Genomic DNA, 19,381 nt, shown 5'->3' on the forward strand with positions numbered 1-19,381 from the left:
GAGACGAGGAGAGGAATCAAGGATAGAGATGTGGTCCTGTGTAAATGCAGACTTGTATAATTGTATATAAATATCAGTATATATATATTAAAGTATAGATATTAAATAATGATTGACAGTCTCAGTTGTGTTTATTGATGAGTCACCAGCGTGAAGGAGAGAACAGGAAGTGGTGATGTGGAAGTGAAAGTGGACGCAATCGCTGGGCATCGAACTCACGGGACCAGAGACGGCTGGTGAGTTCAGTTCTCCTCCGGCGTTACCACGGCAACCGTCCACTTCTCAGTAAATTCAGCTGATCTGGTTTCTGTGGCTCTGAGGTCACTCTCTTCTCTCTGTTAGATTATAATAACTTTAATATTTATATACGTTTGAGACGGAGCACACAGCTCATCAAATAAAATCACACAGTAATATGCAGTGAGACAAAACAACAGTTTTTTGTATAGTAGATGTTAATATTAAAGTTATTTGTCATATGCACAATAATTTCATAGAAGCAGCCGTTGGCAATATTTTTTGTTCTCAGGCTGCTCTAATGCTGCTATAAAATAAATATAAAATCACACAAGTAAGAAGGGGAATTTAAAACATAAAATAGTGCAGCTGGTCAAATATAGGAATATAATATAATATGATATAATATAATTCAATATATTATAAAATATAATATAATATTGTGTAATTAAATATATTATAAAATATAATAGAATAAAATAAACTATAATAAAATACAATATAATATAATATCATATAATATAATATCATATAATATAATATATTTAAATATATTATAAAATATAATAAAATAAAATATATAATATGATATAATATAATATAATAAAATATAATATAGTATAGTATAATATAATATAATATAATACAATATGATGTGATATAATAAAATAAAATATAGTATAATATGATACAATAAAAAAAATACAATATAATATAATTTAATAAAATATAATATAATATAATATAGTATAATATAACACAATATAATATAATATAATATAATATAACATAATATAATATGATATAGTATAATATAATATAACATAATATAATATTATATAATATAATATAATATAACATATTATAATATGATATAGTATAACATAATATAATATAACATAATATAATATGATATAATATAATATAATATAATATAACATATTATAATATGATAGTATAATATAATATAATATAATATAATATAACATATTATAATATGATATAGTATAATATAATATAATATAACATAATATAATATGATATAATATAATATAATATAACATAATATAATATAACATATTATAATATGATATAGTATAATATAATATAATATAATATAACATAATATAATATGATATAATATAATATAATATAATATGTGACCCGCTCTATCAAAATGAGTCGTAAGTCGCGGCAGCGCATTCTTGTAAAAACACGTTTTTTTATGAAAAAGTGTGTTTTGGGTTGTTTTGTTTTTTTATGCGTTTCTGAATAAATAAAGTCTCAGCTTTAATACAAAGTAAGAATCGATGTAAAATTCAAATGATAAGTCTAGTTTTGAAGCTCTTAAACATAACGTTGTCATAAAGTTTTTACCGGAAGTCTGCTGTATTGACGCGGCTCAATAGAGCTGGTTGACAGAGGAGATAGCTGCTTGACAAGATGAATTCACGTGAGGAAAACATCGCTCGACTTTTAAATTAAATTCCTGTTAGAGGTGCTACATCTGACGACAACTGGACCGACTTAAATTCAGATTATTTCACCGCACCGGGTGATGAGGACAGCGGGTGATGAGGACAGCGGGTGATGAGGACACCGGGTGATGAGGACACCGGGTGATGAGGACAGCGGGTGATGAGGACAGCGGGTGATGAGGACACCGGGTGATGAGGACAGCGGGTGATGAGGACAGCGGGTGATGAGGACAGCGGGTGATGAGGACACCGGGTGATGAGGACAGCGGGTGATGAGGACAGCGGGTGATGAGGACACCGGGTGATGAGGACAGCGGGTGATGAGGACAGCGGGTGATGAGGACACCGGGTGATGAGGACAGCGGGTGATGAGGACAGCGGGTGATGAGGACAGCGGGTGATGAGGACACCGGGTGATGAGGACAGCGGGTGATGAGGACAGCGGGTGATGAGGACAGCGGGTGATGAGGACACCGGGTGATGAGGACAGCGGGTGATGAGGACACCGGGTGATGAGGACACCGGGTGATGAGGACAGCGGGTGATCAGGACAGCGGGTGATGAGGACAGCGGGTGATCAGGACAGCGGGTGATGAGGACAGCGGGTGATCAGGACAGCAGGTGATGAGGACAGCGGGTGATGAGGACAGCGGGTGCGCCGGGTCGGTTGGGACGCCCTGCTAACGCTAGAGGCTAGGCTAGCTCTCAATCCGCTGATCAGGACGGAGAAAGAGAGTTGGAGGAAGGCGAGGAGGAAGATATTCCACTCATGGCTGAGCCGATGATGGCACACAGTGTCTCTGATTAAAGTTATTAAATCAGGACAGTGTTAAAGAGACTGAGATCGCCCGGCCGGGAGTACCAGTGTAGCTGCAAACTGTAAAACAGCGCCGCCCTCTACACCGGAGGAGATGAGAGACGCGACCAGATGAAAGAAATGACTGATGGTAAGTTTTTATAGTTAAACTACACTATCCTTATTTTATCTGTTTGTTTTAAAGACTTTTAAATCACTATAGAGCAGGCTAAGAAGCATTAATAGCAGCTACTAATGTGTGTGTCAGTGTGTGTAGTCTATAGGTGTCTGTCTGTCTCAGGTGTGTCTCTCAGGTGTCTGTGTGTCTCAGGTGTGTCTCTCAGGTGTCTGTCTGTCTCAGGTGTGTCTCTCAGGTGTCTGTGTGTCTCAGGTGTGTCTCAGGTGTCTGTCTGTCTGTCTGTCTGTCTCAGGTGTGTCTCTCAGGTGTCTGTCTGTCTGTCTGTCTGTCTGTCTGTCTCAGGTGTGTCTCTCAGGTGCCTGTCTGTCTCAGGTGTGTCTCTCAGGTGCCTGTCTGTCTCAGGTGTGTCTCTCAGGTGCCTGTGTGTGTCAGTGTGTGTAGTCTATAGGTGTCTGTCTGTCTCAGGTGTGTCTCTCAGGTGCCTGTGTGTGTCAGTGTGTGTAGTCTATAGGTGTCTGTCTGTCTCAGGTGTGTCTCTCAGGTGTCTGTCTCCTATACATTATTATTATTAATGAGGAAATGTTGTGAAGTGTTTAATTCATTCAAAGAAGCGTTGTATCTGAACATAATTCAGGCAGCTGTTACCTCCTCACCACACCAGGTTTTATGAAAACAATATACAAATGTCATTTCTAGGAGACAGGGACAGGGACAGACAGGGTTGCTGTGAGAGACACAAAAGGTGAGGATATCATTTTAAATAGCAAAAGAAATAGCTTAACATATAGTAAAATGATATGTTGTATATTAATCTGATATCACATGGTGAATAGGCTATGTTAATGAATATAGGGCTGTATTGATATGATAATGATCAGGCCTCATTCAACAATGATTCAACATGATTTAGCCAGCCTAAAATCTTTGAGATGACTTGATTTTTCACTTTATGCTTTTCACTTTATGTCATTTTGTAGATGAGAAACATCTGGATCTCCTTGAGAAGATCAGCTCCCACATGACCCTGTCAAAGGACGCAGTGAGCTCCAGGAGAAGCCAGCAGAATGAGCACAGGCACCACATTTCGTAGTCTTTCTATTATATCTATATTTCTATTATATATTATATTATATAATATTGTACATACATAATATGTACATAATATTTGTTCATATGCTATCCATTTTCTAGTATGTTTTTTTATTGTTTGGATATGGACTTGTAAGTTTGTGCATGTACCTGTGTGCACATGGCTCCATATTTAATATTTTTAATTATGTATTCTTCATATAATTATTATTATATTGAAATAAACATATATACTATATATTATATCATATGTACAGTATATTTTTTTTATATTTTATCAATTTTATTCCATACATTTTGGATTATTTTCTTCATGGACTTCTAGCCCTATCTACTGTACTGCTTGTGGTCATACACGTGCACGTGGCCACGTGCACGTCACGTGCTCGTGACTATGTGCACGTCACGTGCTCGTGACTATGTGCACATGTATGCATGAAGGTATGTGTAGGCTACATTATGAAATGTTGGGTGTCACTTTTGACCAAGAAATATTGTGTTCATTTAGACTTGAGTCTTAATAAATGTGTTTTAATCAATGCAAAAAATGTCTGAATATGAATTCTTATCTTTAATGCCCTTTTTCTCAAAAGTAATGTTTCATGACAGTCGAACTTTGAAAGAGCATATCTCATTGAATATTTGTCGTAGAAAGATAATCTTGGTATTGCCATAAAGCTGAGACTTTCCTCTTTACAGTCAGACAGATAACTCAAAATGTGTTTCGGGGTCAATGTGACTCATAATGATGGAGCAGGTCACATCTGTAGAAGGAGCTGAAACATGCAGTCTGGAGAAGGCACCCTTCAAACCTGAGACAGCTGGAGCAGTTTGCTCACGAGGAGTGGGCCAACATACCTGTCAACAGGTGCAGAAGTCTCATTGAGAGTTACAGAAATCACTTGATTGCAGTGATTGCCTCAAAAGGTTGTGCAACAAAATATTAAGTTAATGTTACCATCATTTTTGTCTAGGCCAGTTTCATTAGTTTGTTTTTTTAAATGATTCTGCTGAACCATAATTCAAAAACAATATCTGATTTTCATTAGTTAATTTTCAGTGAATTTTTATTTATTATTACTTTTGTCAGTTTCAAGTTATTTCAGTGACCATTGTGGGTTTTTCTCTCTTTAACGGAACGTTACCAACAACTTTGCCTACGTCTGTAACTCTCATATTGGTTTGAACATAAGAATGCATTAAATATGCATTAAATAGGGCCGTGCCCCTGTGGGAAATCGCTCTCATCGGGTGGAAGGCCAGCCAATTCCAGCAGTCATCAACTTGCAAGAATCGTCTGGCTTGCACGTAAACGTGGTTGTGGTGTGAATGATTGCTAACCTACATGGAAGCACCAAGATAAGCCACAACACAAGGAGTAGGACCAGTTGCCCGATATGGCTGTGCCTGCTTCCTACATTTGGCAACAGTGATTTTAGGACCAGAGTACCAAATGTTCTCTGAGCAAGGTTATGTAACTTCATCTGGCATCAACTGCTTATTCAGTCTGGATGGGATTTTTCTCCTTGAAGCAGCAACTTTAACTGAAAGGCCTCAGAAACATATTTCCATGTGTTATTATCATTTCCTCACCATAAGTTATCCTTTATAAAGGGTTTAAGTAATGGCGTCATTAATGGTTAATAAATCATTTACCAATGCTTTAAACTATAGATGGGTATAATAACATTCAGACTCTACAGAATATATTCCTGGTGAGTCATTAATAGTTAACTCATTAATTCATTAAGGTTCAAGAGTTTCCTATTTCTTATAAACCTGCTGTTATAAATGTTTGCTGCTAATAGCCATCAGTGAAAGGTATCTGCATAATTTATTGCTAAAGATTTTTTTTTAACGATAATTCATCAAGTTCACACTTGTAAATGTTAATAAATGAGTTAATGTCCAAATGTCCTGCTGCTCATTTCCAGAAGGTCAGAGGTCAAACGGTGTATTTGAGGAGTCCCGAGGAAGGAAAGAGCTTATTAAACAAAGTGTCCAGCTGGAGGATGATTAACATTTTTTAGGCATCACTATTGCAGCGACTGTGTAAGCCTGCAATACCTACAGCCAGTGCCACTGCATAACCTTTGTGTGATTCTGTAAAATGGAACTTTAAAAAAAAAATTAGAACCCTCCCCAACATATAAATACAGAAATCAACAGTCAGCAGTTTGGTGTGTTTGAAGTTGTAATCTGCAAAAATATGGAGAGATTGAGCATGCAATGACTACATCCTTTAGTACTATAGATACTACAACACCCTCTAATGGTAACAGTGTACACCCAGGGCCAGCTTAAAGCTGCAGTGGGTAGAAATGGAGCAAATATGACTACAAAAAGTTATTTTTATAAAACGGTCACTATATCATGACAGTAGTGCATGAGACAGGTAATCTGAAAAAAAGAATGTGCCTCTGTGTCGTCCGGTGTCGTCCGGTGCTCCTAATGGCATTTGCAAGATTTCACAGCCTGCTGTCCGGCTGCCGTCTCTGAGCAGCTGTCAATCACTCGCGGACTTTGATCAAACGGTCAATCCAGGCAGCGCTGATCAAATATGAATCAATATTCAGTTACTGTAATGCTTATTTTTCTCCTCAAATCTTCTTGTAGTGTACTGTTAAGCTGTAAAATGAGAAAGTTTGTGACCCAGCAGCCATGTTGAGATCAGTTGAGGAAATGCACCGAGCACCTCCCACCAGCCGGAGCACAGCCAATAGAAACGCTCTCTCTGACCTGTGATTGGCCAAAGTCTCCCGTCATGGGCTAAATTTTCTAAAACCTGAAAACAGAGCCATGAGGAGGGGCAGAAGTGTAGTTATCGCCCAGAACAATTACAATATGCTGAAAGGTTATTATGGAATTTTTGCCCAATGAGGCCAAAAACATTCTGCCTACTGCAGGTTTAAGGCATAGGCCATATAGGCGTTCACCTAGGGCGCCACCTTCTGGGGTCGGTGCTGGTTGCTACACTTATTTGTTAATAAATATGTAAATTGTAGTGAAACACTTTTAAGCCAACAATATCAGGGAACAATTGTTAATTTATATTTTAATAAATACAGCTATTTATGAAAATAAAAAATCAAGATTTTTGTTTTAAAACCATTGTGATGTCTGTTGCGGTTTACGGGACTAGGGTTAGGGCTCTGGGGGGTTGAACCCCTCGGGGGCTCCTAATCTGTATTTCGCCTAGGGCACCAAAAAGGCTAGAGCCGGCCCTGTGTACACCCAATTCATACATTACATCCTGTTCAGCAGTGTGTGTGCAATTCCTGCAATCAGTCCCACTGTTGCCACTGCCAATTTGTGAGGGTATGATTCTTTTAAATGGCACCATTAAGTCTCCGAAATCAGCTTGTCATTCATTCTCATTCAGGTATATCCTTGCTAAGACAAGATTTAGGAAAACTTATGCAGGTGTTACTGGCAGCTACACCCAGGGGATATTTTTTTACATGTTCCAAACATGCTGCTTTTTGATCCTTTAAGGTTCAATGCATCTGTATTTGCCTTCCATATTCCTCACAAGGGATAATCTCAGGTGGTTTCACTTTGTGCTCTGGATGTTGACAGATAATATGATATTTGCAGTATCACATCAGCCTGTTGGTAACTGATGATGACCCTGACGATGACCCTGGGGACATCATTTCCACGAGCACCCAACTCATCTCTCATTTATAAATTCACCATTCAGGGCCAAAGAGGGGGCAACCGTAACATGATTAAATTCATGAAGCACCAGTAGAGGCCTCCTCCACACAACAGAATCTGTTTTTAATAAGGCTTGTTATAGTGTCCCCGGGGAGATTTTAACATGGATGTTGTTTTGCAAGGATGGATCTACCATTACGGCACTGGACTACAAGTTCAGTGTGACAGATGTCACATTCAGTTTGCTTCCCAGCCTGTTTATTGCCAGTACTCACAAGCTCAACACCACCCAAAAGAAAGGGCAGTGGAAGGGGTCAGGTTAAAAATATGCTACAGGGGACTCTTTAAATCTTGGACATCTCATAACAATACAAGTCCCTGCAGCGATTCCCAATAAAAATCAATCTTACAGGTTTAAGAGTTATCTCTGAATGCGTCTGTGCTTTTACATGTGTTTCCCAAAACAGCACTTAACACACACCTCTAATAATGGCTGATGATTATATTTGCAATGCCTGCAAGCCATGTTAAATGCTGCCATGTTAAATATTAAATCATGAGCATAAATTAAACCAATGGCACAATAGAAGCATTTTGTCCGCTTTGCATAATGAGCATGGTGCAGCACATTATAAGAAGACCATGAGTCTACAGACAGACTAGCGGCTCTCTGAGGCTGGACTTAGGAACAGCGGTGCTTTGAGCTAAATGCTAATGTTAGCATAACCTGCATCCAATGACAACATGCAGATGTTAGTAGATTTAATATTTACCCTTAGTTTAGCGTGTAAGCATGGTAACATTTGTTCTTTAGCACTAAACACAAAGTTCAGCTAAGACTGATGGGAATGTCATTAGCCATAAACCAGAGTATTGGAGAAATTACAATTTGGACCCGGTGATGGTGCTATGAAAAGTCAGAGGATCACCTAAATTATTACAATTCATCCTGAAAAGGTCATGAATGTTTGCACCAAATGTCAATCCATCCAATAGTTGACCTCAATCTCATGGTGGCGCTAATGACAAGTCAGGGGATTACCAAAGTCAATATGTTTCATCCTTTGGGGATCATGAGTGTCTGTACAAAAACCCTTCTAAATTCATTCAGTTGATGTCGAGATATTTCACTTTTGACTAAAGACTACAGCCAACCAACAGACAGTCATTGCCATCTCTGGAGCCATTCTGCTATTATAGCGAAAAAACCTGTAGCCTAATTTACAATTACCAGTCTGAGCTTCCAAGGTAAATTTAATTTAGCTGTGTTTTTGATTGTAAATTACTGTCTCAGTAATTAATGTCTACCAGCTTCTTTCCATTTGCTTATTGTTTCTGTTAGCCAATGACAATGTATTTTTTAAAGATCACTCATGTTTCATACCAGTTTTATTCACAGAAATTACCATTGGTCATGATGAAGGTTAAAAATAAAAACCTAGAGCCACACTTTTACCTAAAAACAACACTCTCACTATTGGATGCCAGTTCAGATCAGCTTTTGATGTCTGTTTTTACAAAACCCATACAAAAAACACTTCTACGCCACATGAATGTCAGTCTAATGGGCTCAGTATGAATACTGACTTGTTTTACCGGCAAGTTAAATCACCTTTACAAGTTAAAACAATACGGCGACGGTGTGTCCCGGTTCGTCCGGGATTGTCCCGGTTTCAAACTGGGTGTCCTGAGTCCTGACAAAAGGCTGTTACTGTGACGCTTGCGTTTCTTTTTGATAGAACCTTTCAGTAAGCTAATGGTTAGCTAGGGGCTAGGGGCAGGTTGTCCACCAATCGGAAGGTTGGTGGTTCGATCCCCGGCTGCTCCGGGTCACATATTGATGTGTCCTTGAGCAAGACACTTAACCCCAAATTGCTCCCGAAGGCAAGGCCATCGGCGTGTGAATGAGTATTTAGATTAGATCCTGATGGGCAGCCTCTGCCATCAGTGTATGAATGTGTGTGTGAATGGGTGACCGTAGTGTAAATCACTTTGAGTGGTCGTAAGACTAGAAAAGCGCTATATAAACGCAAGTCCATTTACCATTTAGCTGTCATGCCAAAGAGAAAGTCAGTCTTTTCTCAAGAGCTCCAGGAAGCTTACTCCTTCCTTTGTAAAGTATCCGGCAACGAAAATGCTGCGTTCTACACACACTGCAAGAGTACATTTTCGGTTTGTTTATGGTGGAAATGCCAATATGAAAGATCATAATAAGGCCAATTATATTACACCAATGCAATCCTTGTGTTTCATAGTGTTATTTTCCAGTTTTCAAATAAACTATGCTTTGGTGGAGAAAACATAATTTTTGGTCTGCTGAGGTGCTGTCCATGGTGCTGAAAGGTGCACACGGTAGATGTGCAAAGTGCTGAAATAATTGTCCTCCATCCTGATGTAATCACCTATAGTGCATGCATAAGTGCATACATGTGCATGAACGTGAGGTTTTGAAATTATGGTCACCCTACATAAGAAGCAACTTAGTCCTTGACAGCTGTCTTATTTAAATCAGAAGGTAACGGGTCTTACCGTTTTCCTCTCCGACAGCAAGACAAATGAAATGCAATGATAAAATTTCCAAGCTCATTTATAATCTTAATTAGCCAGATCAAACTACGATAAATTTTGTCTTGGGGTGAGGAAGATATAAATAACATATGGCCATAGGCTTACTATGAAACGATAGGCAGAGTGATTGATGAGTCTGTATTGGAGCACTTTAATGAGACTGTATGCATTAACTGGATTAGCTGGACGAGATTGAAACAGGAGATGTATGTTTCTTGTTCGTATAACCGCTGCTTTTATTTTGTCTGGTTAATCGATTGATCAAATCTCCAGTTTTGATATGTAGGAGTTGAGAGATTAATTCATCTTCCAAACACAAGTATCCATCACTAGCAGTGTCTCTGCCACCGCAGCCTTCAGTCTGACCCTAATGAATGGGGTAGTCCAGCAAAATCAATAAGAGGTTCCCCAGAGAGTTGCGTATGCTGCAGCACATGTGCATGCATCTCATAGATCAAGTCAGCATCAGCAGCTGAAAAATGGAAGCCACAAGAGACCGAGACAAAAGATCACCATCAAATGGCAATTTACTGTGCAGCCACAAGCAATCCAACAACAAGTCCTACCTGAAACCAACAAAATAGGCTGTTTGTCATTACCTCCCAAAACAATCCATGTGACCATTACAGGAACAATTCACGACCATTATCCTCCTTTTTGCCTAACTTATTAAGCCCAACGGACTTGGCACCGGGTAGAACTGGGTCTTACCCTGTGGCATAGTTACAAAATGGTATAATTGGTGTAAATAAATGGTTATTTTAGTGTATTTTCATCAAAATTACAGTTCCAATTGTAGTAAAGAGTAGTAGAATACATTCAGTTGCGTGATTATCTATGGGATCTTTGCTATAATGATGATACTGTCTTTTAAATTAAGATTTATACTAGGCGAGGATAAAAAAATCTTATTTTTTCCTTCATTACATCTCCATTGAAATCTCCATGGTAATATAGTTTATTTTGCTAACAATGGATTCATATTCCTTTGCTTCTTACCTTTCAAAAGAGACCAGATATATGCATCCAAGCCTTATGGTTGAGGAGCTAATCCTGATTAATTTTGGGTAGATATTTTATATTCCGAGGGATAGAGCTCAACAGGTTAAGGTTAGGCTACGGTTAGGTTAGGCTCAGGGAACTAAAACTACTTGGGGACAGTTATGGAATGATTGTAGTCTTGGTGAGTGTAGTAGATGGGATGCAAACCTTGGATGAACCAATTCAGACATTTTGCACACACAACCGTCATGCCTGAAACTCATCCTTAATGGAAAACTATGGTTTATTACCGTAGTAGATGATAATAAACAAACCCCAGGGCTAGTCAAATTATTGTATTTAGAAGTGGAAACAAGGGTGAACAGTAAACTTTGGCAGGTCCTACTATCTGTGCAATGAGGGCATATTAGTTGCACTACGCTAGTGGCCGCTAATCTTAGTTTATTTAACAGGGGTGATGCACAACAACACAACCGTTCAGCCAGAGTTAGCTATATAGCTCCTGGGTAGGAAGATATTAAAAAAAACAATGGTGTATAATGCAAACAATTAAATGTAAAAAGTTTGCAAAATGTAAAAACAGTACCCTACATCGCATATAAAATGCCATTTGCAAAATACACATTATAGTCTCAATGTTGTAAACCATTTGGTTCCATACAAAGCTTTAGATTTACATATTTTAAGTGATGTTTTGAAAATACTAAAGTTTGTGCATTCTCTGATATAGGTGGGAACTGAGGGCTTAGAAACACAGTAGTGGATTTTCAGGCCAATTTCCTCCTACTGGAGGGGAAACACAAAGGCCACAGTGTATCTGATGATCTTGTCTTTGGTTTTGGACATGTAAACAACCAGTTAAGAAGTATGTTTTCTCTGTTAGGAGAGTCACACAGGCAAATACACAGATGAAGAGATTCATGAGGCAGAGCTGAACTTTGCATTCCTGTAAGGAACAAAATAATGACTGTTGCTGCAGTGACTGAAGACATGCGACTTGTTGTTGTTGTTGTAGAAAACCTTGTTTCCAGGTTGTGTTATCTGCAAAATCTGCTTCTCTCATTTAGTGTGTGCCCGGCTTTACCAACTGATGTATAAGTACAATCTTTGACTTGTAGTTGAGTATTTTTCATTAAAAGGAACAATATGTAGGACTGACAGCTAGTGTTTGGCAGCGCACGTTTTCACAATTTGAGGATTACCTTCTAGACACGACCGCGTTAGCCTCTGGCCAGCAGCAGTAGTCGGAATCACTTCACTGGCTGTGTCTCAAATACTCGCTGCCTTGATAACCCAGCTGCACTCGGACCACACAGAGATGTCCCGCAGCTTTTCAGGTGGGGTAGAATCTAATGTTATCTCTGTTGATCCAGTTCATTAGCTTGCTTCCATGGCTGCTGAAGGCTGTGTTTGCGTGCCAATTTGTTTCACATGTGGCAACTGGGGGTGCCAAAATGGGCATTGGACGAGATCACACAGATCCAAAACAAAAACAGATGTACCGGACTGTACTGGAAATTTCAACGGAAAACATGCTGGCTGTAGCATTGTTGTCAGAGAAGTTAGTATTTCAATTTAGCATGTTTCCTTAATCTCTGATGACATATCATGGTCATTTTATGATTTATTACAGTAAATACATTATATATTGGTCCTTTAATGTATTGGTACTTTTATTTAAATGAGTACCTCTACCACGAGTGAGCTCCAGGGATAATCAGTAGTCTTTCAACAGGACAGTGTGAAGTGTAATAATACCACGAAGATCTCAAACGGCTTTACAAAAAGCTGTCAAAGCTGCTACCTCAATCCAATATGCCTTCTCTCTCTTTTTTTATAGCCATTTCTAATCTTGACACAGTCAAGTTTAAATAGTCAAAGCTGCCAGAAGGCAAAAACCAATAGAAATAATACTTACTTCAAATATATATTTTTCTTTTTCTGCTTTGAGGTTTGATCACCACCTCCTCTCTAACCCTTGCCCTGAATTTGGACTGGTCGATGCTGTCTCAAACCAAGCGGGACATAAAGACAAAAAAGAGAGAAGAATAAAAGCCTTTCATCAAACACAGTTCATTGCCAAGAACATTACCACCGCCTGCCTCCAAACTCAAACAGTTATGGTGTGGAGCAAATGTCAGCTTTGCCAGCAACAATGCTGAGTGAGTATGCCGCCCAGATGAAACTCAGAGCCAAGGACAAGTACAGAGCCAACAATGATGGTGATGATCTTTTCTCAGTCGGGAGAAATCATCAATACCCTTGATTGCACATTCAATTCACTCCTGGCCACAAACTGTAGACATTCTCAAATGAAAGACTTGAGTCTGTTGTAATGAGTGATGCATTACATAGTCAGTGACCATGAACCTTTGAACCGAACTCAACGGAGCATTTAGAATGAGCAAAGGGATTTTTTTATTTCGTGCCTTTAATTTGTGCACTGCAGACCTTTTCATTTATACTGAAGGAGTTTGACTTTGTTCTACAGGCCCTGCATTTTATTCTCTCTCATCATTTATCAAAGTTGTGCAAAAATGTTTAACCTTTTGAATTTTGTTTGGCCATTTGCTGACAACCACATTCAGTATTCACCAGAGTTCATATTGCAACGTATTACTCTTTAAAAGTTCAGATCACTGCTTACACTATCCATCATGGCCGTCAAGACTCTTTGGAGTAACCTTTTGTTCTTCAGAGGCTCATAAAAATGACTTTCTTGTGCTCTTCATCAGTAATTGCTTGTTAAATGTTCCAAACTCAGTTTAAATGTCCCTTAGATTACCATAAATTGAATGAAAAATACAATGCGGTACAGAAACACCCCATTAAATGTGGAACACATGGAGAGAGGACAAAAGTCTTTGGAACTTGCTGGTCTTTATGAAACGCACTTACTGTATATCCACCATTTAGTGCTCCAGCAGGGGTCTGATTTAACCAGCTGATTGTACAAATCATTTGACCGCTCATTAAGCTCACAGTATGACCATTGCTGCAAGCAAAGGCCTCTTTAAATAGGAAAAAGGGAACACTTGCTCTGTTACCAGACGCTAAGTAGTGTTTAAAAAGGCTGAGATCCAGTGGTGTAGTAAAGGGTATACGCAGGTATACGGGTGTAGGGGTTCTACTTTGGTAGGTTTTGGTTATTAGCAAAATAATTAATAAATAATAATATAATTATTAATATTAATAAAGATTATCAATAAACATCAATAATAAACGGGGCACCACCCTGGAATCAGGGACCAATGACCAAAACGTTAATATAGTCTCATTATATATGCTAAACTATCAATTTGGAACGTTGATTAATAATTAAATTAATAACTATAACCAAAATAGATAGTAAAGGTTGAAGGATATCGGAGTTCTTGACATAGCAGAGGTTGGCATTATTCACTCTTGTGCAACATTAAAAGAGACCAGCATGTATGTTCCACAAACATTTATTTACAAGATAATAAAGGTTCAAAACACAATATTAATCTAACTAAATAACTAAACTAAACAAACCAAACACAGTGTGTGTGTGTGTGTGTGGGTGTGTGTGTGTGTGAGAGAGAGAGAGAGGGGGGGGGGAAACAAGATGGGTTCTTGTCTCAAAATGTCTGTATGGCCTACAAACAAAATGGCGAGCACTGTAAAACTACAAAGATGGCTGAATCAAAGATGGCGGAATCAAAGATGGCGGAATCAAAGATGGCCGTCAGCATGTCATCACATGACCTCTTTGTTCTAGGACAGAGAGGGGGGTGATGTGTGGGTTAAGATTATCTGAAGCTGTATGTTTATGTTTAACTAATTCAGTTTCTGAATGTGATCTTAATGTGTGTTAGATATGCAGTGGGTTAGAAAAGATGGTTAGTTGCATGCAAGACCTTGTCTATGTGAAGCATAAACTAAACACATCAGATGTGGCAAAGCCAGTTACCCAGATATCAAATACAGATAAATCACCACAGTCAAACTCAATGAATAACATTAAACCAAATCAATACAAGTACTTTCTAGAAATCAAAGTTGGACAGTCTTGCTCAGCCCTGTGCGATTGCTAATGCTAAGGCCCAGTACGTTACCAATCCATGGAAGAACCGGTTTTGTGATTCCATGTGTTGAAGTTGTGGTTCCAAGTCAAAGAGGTCGTCTTTGCTGTTAGTTTGGTGCTAACTTCTTTGCTTGATAGCTTGAAGTTAGCTGGTGAAAAGGGCAGAGCACTCGCGTCGTCTGCCGTTTGGTTCCTTGGTTGCAATGGCTGTTTCCTAACAGGCCATTGATCAGAACCAGAACTGGTTTGCAAGTTCTGGACTTGAGAGCCGTTCACCTCAACCAGGTCAGCCTGGGTTGAGGAGATGAAGAGCAGAGAGAGCGCAGCAGCTCACCTCTGGCACGTCAGGAGAGATGAGCAGATGAGAAGAAAGAGAAGGAACAAAGGACATTCCTCTGGTTTTGTTCTGTGTGATTTTCACACCTCTGTGTGAAATGTTACTGTAGCCAATGAGAGCATACCTCCATGATTCTGGGAGACAGTTCACTGTGTCTGCCACCAGAAATGGCAGGTCCCTACACGGGGTATACACCAGTGATTTACAAAGTGGGATCAAGGGAACCTTCAGGGGTCCGTGGCACTCTGTCAGGGGGTAGTGGATCGATTCTGATTTCAGATACAGCAAAAAGACCTGTCCAGGTGGCAACCTCTGGTTCTGAAAAGTGAAGTCAATGCAGAAGTGCCTTAAACTTGCATTCTTTCTAATAGCCGGCAGGGGGCGACTCCTCTGGTTGCAAAAAGAAGTCTGATTGTATAGAAGTCTATGAGAAAATGAGCCTACTTCTCACTTGATTTATTACCTCAGTAAACATTGTAAACATGAGTTTATGATCTCAATCGCTAGTTTCAAGTCTTCTTCAATACAGCATGATGTTCATTTAGTAAATTATGGTCCCATTTAGAGTCAGATAGACCATAAAGCAGGGGATGCTTTAGGGCGTGGCTACCTTGTGATTGACAGGTCGCTACCACGGCGTTGTCCGGTTTGGGAGTTTTAACCCTTACACAGTGTGTTTTCAGTTCATAAAAGTTACATTTTGTACTTGCTTGTACTTGTACTAGCTCTACCCTTTCGTGTCACTTCTGGCTGCAAAAAAACAACATAGCAATGGCCAAATACCAACATGGTGACGGCCGAGCTCAAGGCTTCAAACCAATGGGTGACATCACAGTGATTACATCCACTTCTTATATACAGTCTATGGTCCTGTCGTCACTCTGAGATTGCCAGGCAACCAGCAGAGACTCCAGGAAGTCACTTAGTCATATTCCCCAAAACTATTGAATCAATCCATTAATACTGTGACTCCATGTTGAGCAGGAGATTAGCCTGAATAAACATTGCAAACATACAATAAAAGTGTTTCTGGTTTGAATCAATCAATTTGGTAGAGTGTTGTACAGTTCACAAGACCTTGGTTTATAATTGCTTGCTCACCTCAAACCTCCATCAGCAGAAATTGCATTTATGTATTATAAAAATACACACATAAGCCCACCCAGCCCCCCAGCCCCCCAGCCTAAAACTTGAGTCAAACTCTTCTCGTGTCTTGTTTCTTTAATTATTATTGCCTCAAGGGAAATGATTTTTTAACAACTAGCTTCTCATTTACAGTATTTCAGTTTCAGTTATTTCAAACTTCTTCTCTCTGCAGTAATTACTGAGATGGGGTTGTAGCTACACTTCTACAACTGGGCTATTTGAAGGGAAAACAAAAGCGAGCGCACATAAAACGTCGTCAATAATTTCTCATTGAAAACTGTGTGTTCAAAAAACTATGGTAAGTAAAGTAGATCAATGAAACAGGAAGTCCAATAACAAGACAAGAGTCTATATTTAACCAATTCAGATTTTCCTATCCGAGTTAAGGGTCTAAGGGCAGAGGGTGTCGTACGCTGTACAGATTGCGAAGCCCCTTGAGGCAAATTTGTGATATCTGATATTCAGCTATGAATAAAGTTGACTTGACCGCTCAATTAAAACAGTTGTTGCCGAGATAGCTTACAGAGTTGTAAAATCCGGTCTCATAGTAAGATAAACCGCTCTGCACTGTTTTGGAGTCTGCTATTAAAATTCCGTGAACTGTTAATCTATTGCATTTCATGTTTTGCAGATATATCTATATATATATCTATATATATATATATAGATATATATACTTGCGAATTGGGTTGTAACAGGCTCAGTTTTATAGAGTATATTGGTACTGGTATCATATGAAACAAGAAGATGTAATGAATCCATTGGTACCAACCACGTCATATGAGCTTGTCATGAAGGAGGCTAAATAACGCTACAAACTTATAACTGGCATGGCCATTTTCAAAGGGGTTTATATTACTCTAAGCGTACGGTAGAAATTAAAGGCCCTCATCCCAGTTGAAATTACGTTCTCGATCACAGCGAAAGTAATTTGCAATAAATGTATAACGCTCTTATACCGAGAGGAAAACAGGTGCATATCTTGATTAAGAAAGAGAGAGGCCATCAGAATGAACAATGACCTGTACAGTGTATACATACATTTCCTGACACAAATATGTGTATACATGAACATGAAGGCATACTAGTTTAAAGTAAGCGTCATTTAAACCACAAAGCATTCCATTCATATTCTGTCAAAGTTTCTAGCAATATTTTGATTTCATGGTTCATTTAGAAAATTGCATCCTTGGTTAGTCAAAATCACACGAGTTGTATTGCTTCATGTTGCTTCTCTTTAAGCTTTGCCAGTCTAAAAACTCCATGGGGTCTAACTGGATTCAAATCTCATAATGTAATTAATTCAACAATAGCTTTTTACCATTTAGCAGGGTTTCATTATTTCAAAAGGGAAACAACGGTGATTAATTGACATGACTGCAATTGCTTGCCTCTGTGGATGGTCTATGAGGGCATACAGTGGCATAGATCGTAGAACAGAAAATCCAGCTCTTATTCCCTGGGCGTCAAAAAGCAACACACCCTTTAGCGCCGGTATGCGACACACCAGGCTTTCCATTAACTACAATGTAAACCCATCCACGGCAAAAGTAAACGCACAGGGAAAGTGCTGTAGTGATGTAGTTTAAAGAGCGAAAGAGACACACAGGGCGAGCAGGAGGTGTCCCGTGTTTTCCAAAACTAGCTAAGTGGTTTTATTGCCTAATCCTAAAAAAATTTTTTTGTTTAATTCACAACATTAAGCATGTGATTACTGCGAGCGAACAGTGACGCAGTGGGGTATGTCAAAGCGTCAGTATGTGACGAGTTGGGATGAGAACGTGTTAGAAAAAGCTCAGAGAAGCAGCTGTGTTTGTGCAGTTAAGTTTTCTAATGGAGTCACAGATGGCTGGAAGATGTAGGCAGTCTGGTCTGTCTGTTCTGTAGCAGTTTTATTTATATCACAGCACAGCCAAGACTGCAGTAGCCACAGCATGGGAAGTGCTACTGGATTAATATTAAAACAAGCTCAGTACAGTTTGCAACAGATCTTTTGACGGCAGCCATGTTGGAAATCTGGTAACAGAACGGCTCAAACGGCAAAACGGCGGACCAACATTTCAGACATGGTAGAAATCAATCCAGCTGTCTGACATTCAGATCGTCGATTGGTCGAGACGGGCAGGTAATCAGGCGTAGTGACCACCATCCATTTGACCTTCAAATGACATCCAATCATAGATGAATGGCAGGTTGTGCAAGTCAAATCAGACGTATATTTAAAATTCAGAGTCTTTATCAAAGGGGGGCTTGAGAGGTAATAAATGAGGACTATTCCTAAATCAGCAAAACGTCTGCACTATCCCTTGAGACCGTTTGATGAGGTGTAATTTGACGAAAAAGTCCAATCAAGCAAGACAATGGTGAAATATGGTTTTATTTGAGTCCAATAAACTTTAATTATGTCTTTGATTCATTTTTGGCAGTAAGAGCCTGGGTGGGAACCAAGACACCAATTACTTTCTTTCACCAAATCCAGACAGTTTAATTATAAAATGAAGCCTGAGAAGAGAATGTAATGAAAGAAGTTCTCTTTTGTTGGTCTGGTTATTAGCACATATCAAAAATAATTATTAGGGCTGTCAAAGTCCTCATGATAATAACGCGTTAAAGTGGCTGTAGGTAGTATATTCTTGGCATCATTGGGCAAAAATTCCATAATAAACTTTCAGCATATTGTAATCCAAGTGTTCTGAGAGAAAATTAGACTTCTGCACCTCATCATGGTTCTGTTTTCAGGCTTTTGAAAATCGAGCCCGTGACGGGAGACTTTGACCAATCACAAGTCATTTGAGAGAGCATTCCTATTGGCTTTGCTCCGGTCATGTGACCGGAACTTGGCGTTCTTTCAACAGAATTTACAATGGCGGCCGGGTCACAA

At 39.0% G+C, this 19,381-nt stretch overlaps 1 protein-coding gene and 1 long non-coding RNA gene across 2 annotated transcripts in view; one reads left to right on the top strand and one right to left on the bottom strand.

Moving 5' to 3' along the window:
* The window catches only part of oprd1a (opioid receptor, delta 1a), a 98,293-nt gene that overhangs the window by 44,023 nt on the left and 34,889 nt on the right, over positions 1-19,381 (top strand). The gene's annotated exons all lie outside the window — the stretch shown is intronic.
* The window catches only part of LOC141754542 (uncharacterized), a 121,923-nt gene that overhangs the window by 32,046 nt on the left and 70,496 nt on the right, over positions 1-19,381 (bottom strand). The gene's annotated exons all lie outside the window — the stretch shown is intronic.

This window comes from Sebastes fasciatus, chromosome 17 (genome assembly GCF_043250625.1).
Source record: "Sebastes fasciatus isolate fSebFas1 chromosome 17, fSebFas1.pri, whole genome shotgun sequence".
NCBI classification, from domain to species: domain Eukaryota; kingdom Metazoa; phylum Chordata; class Actinopteri; order Perciformes; family Sebastidae; genus Sebastes; species Sebastes fasciatus.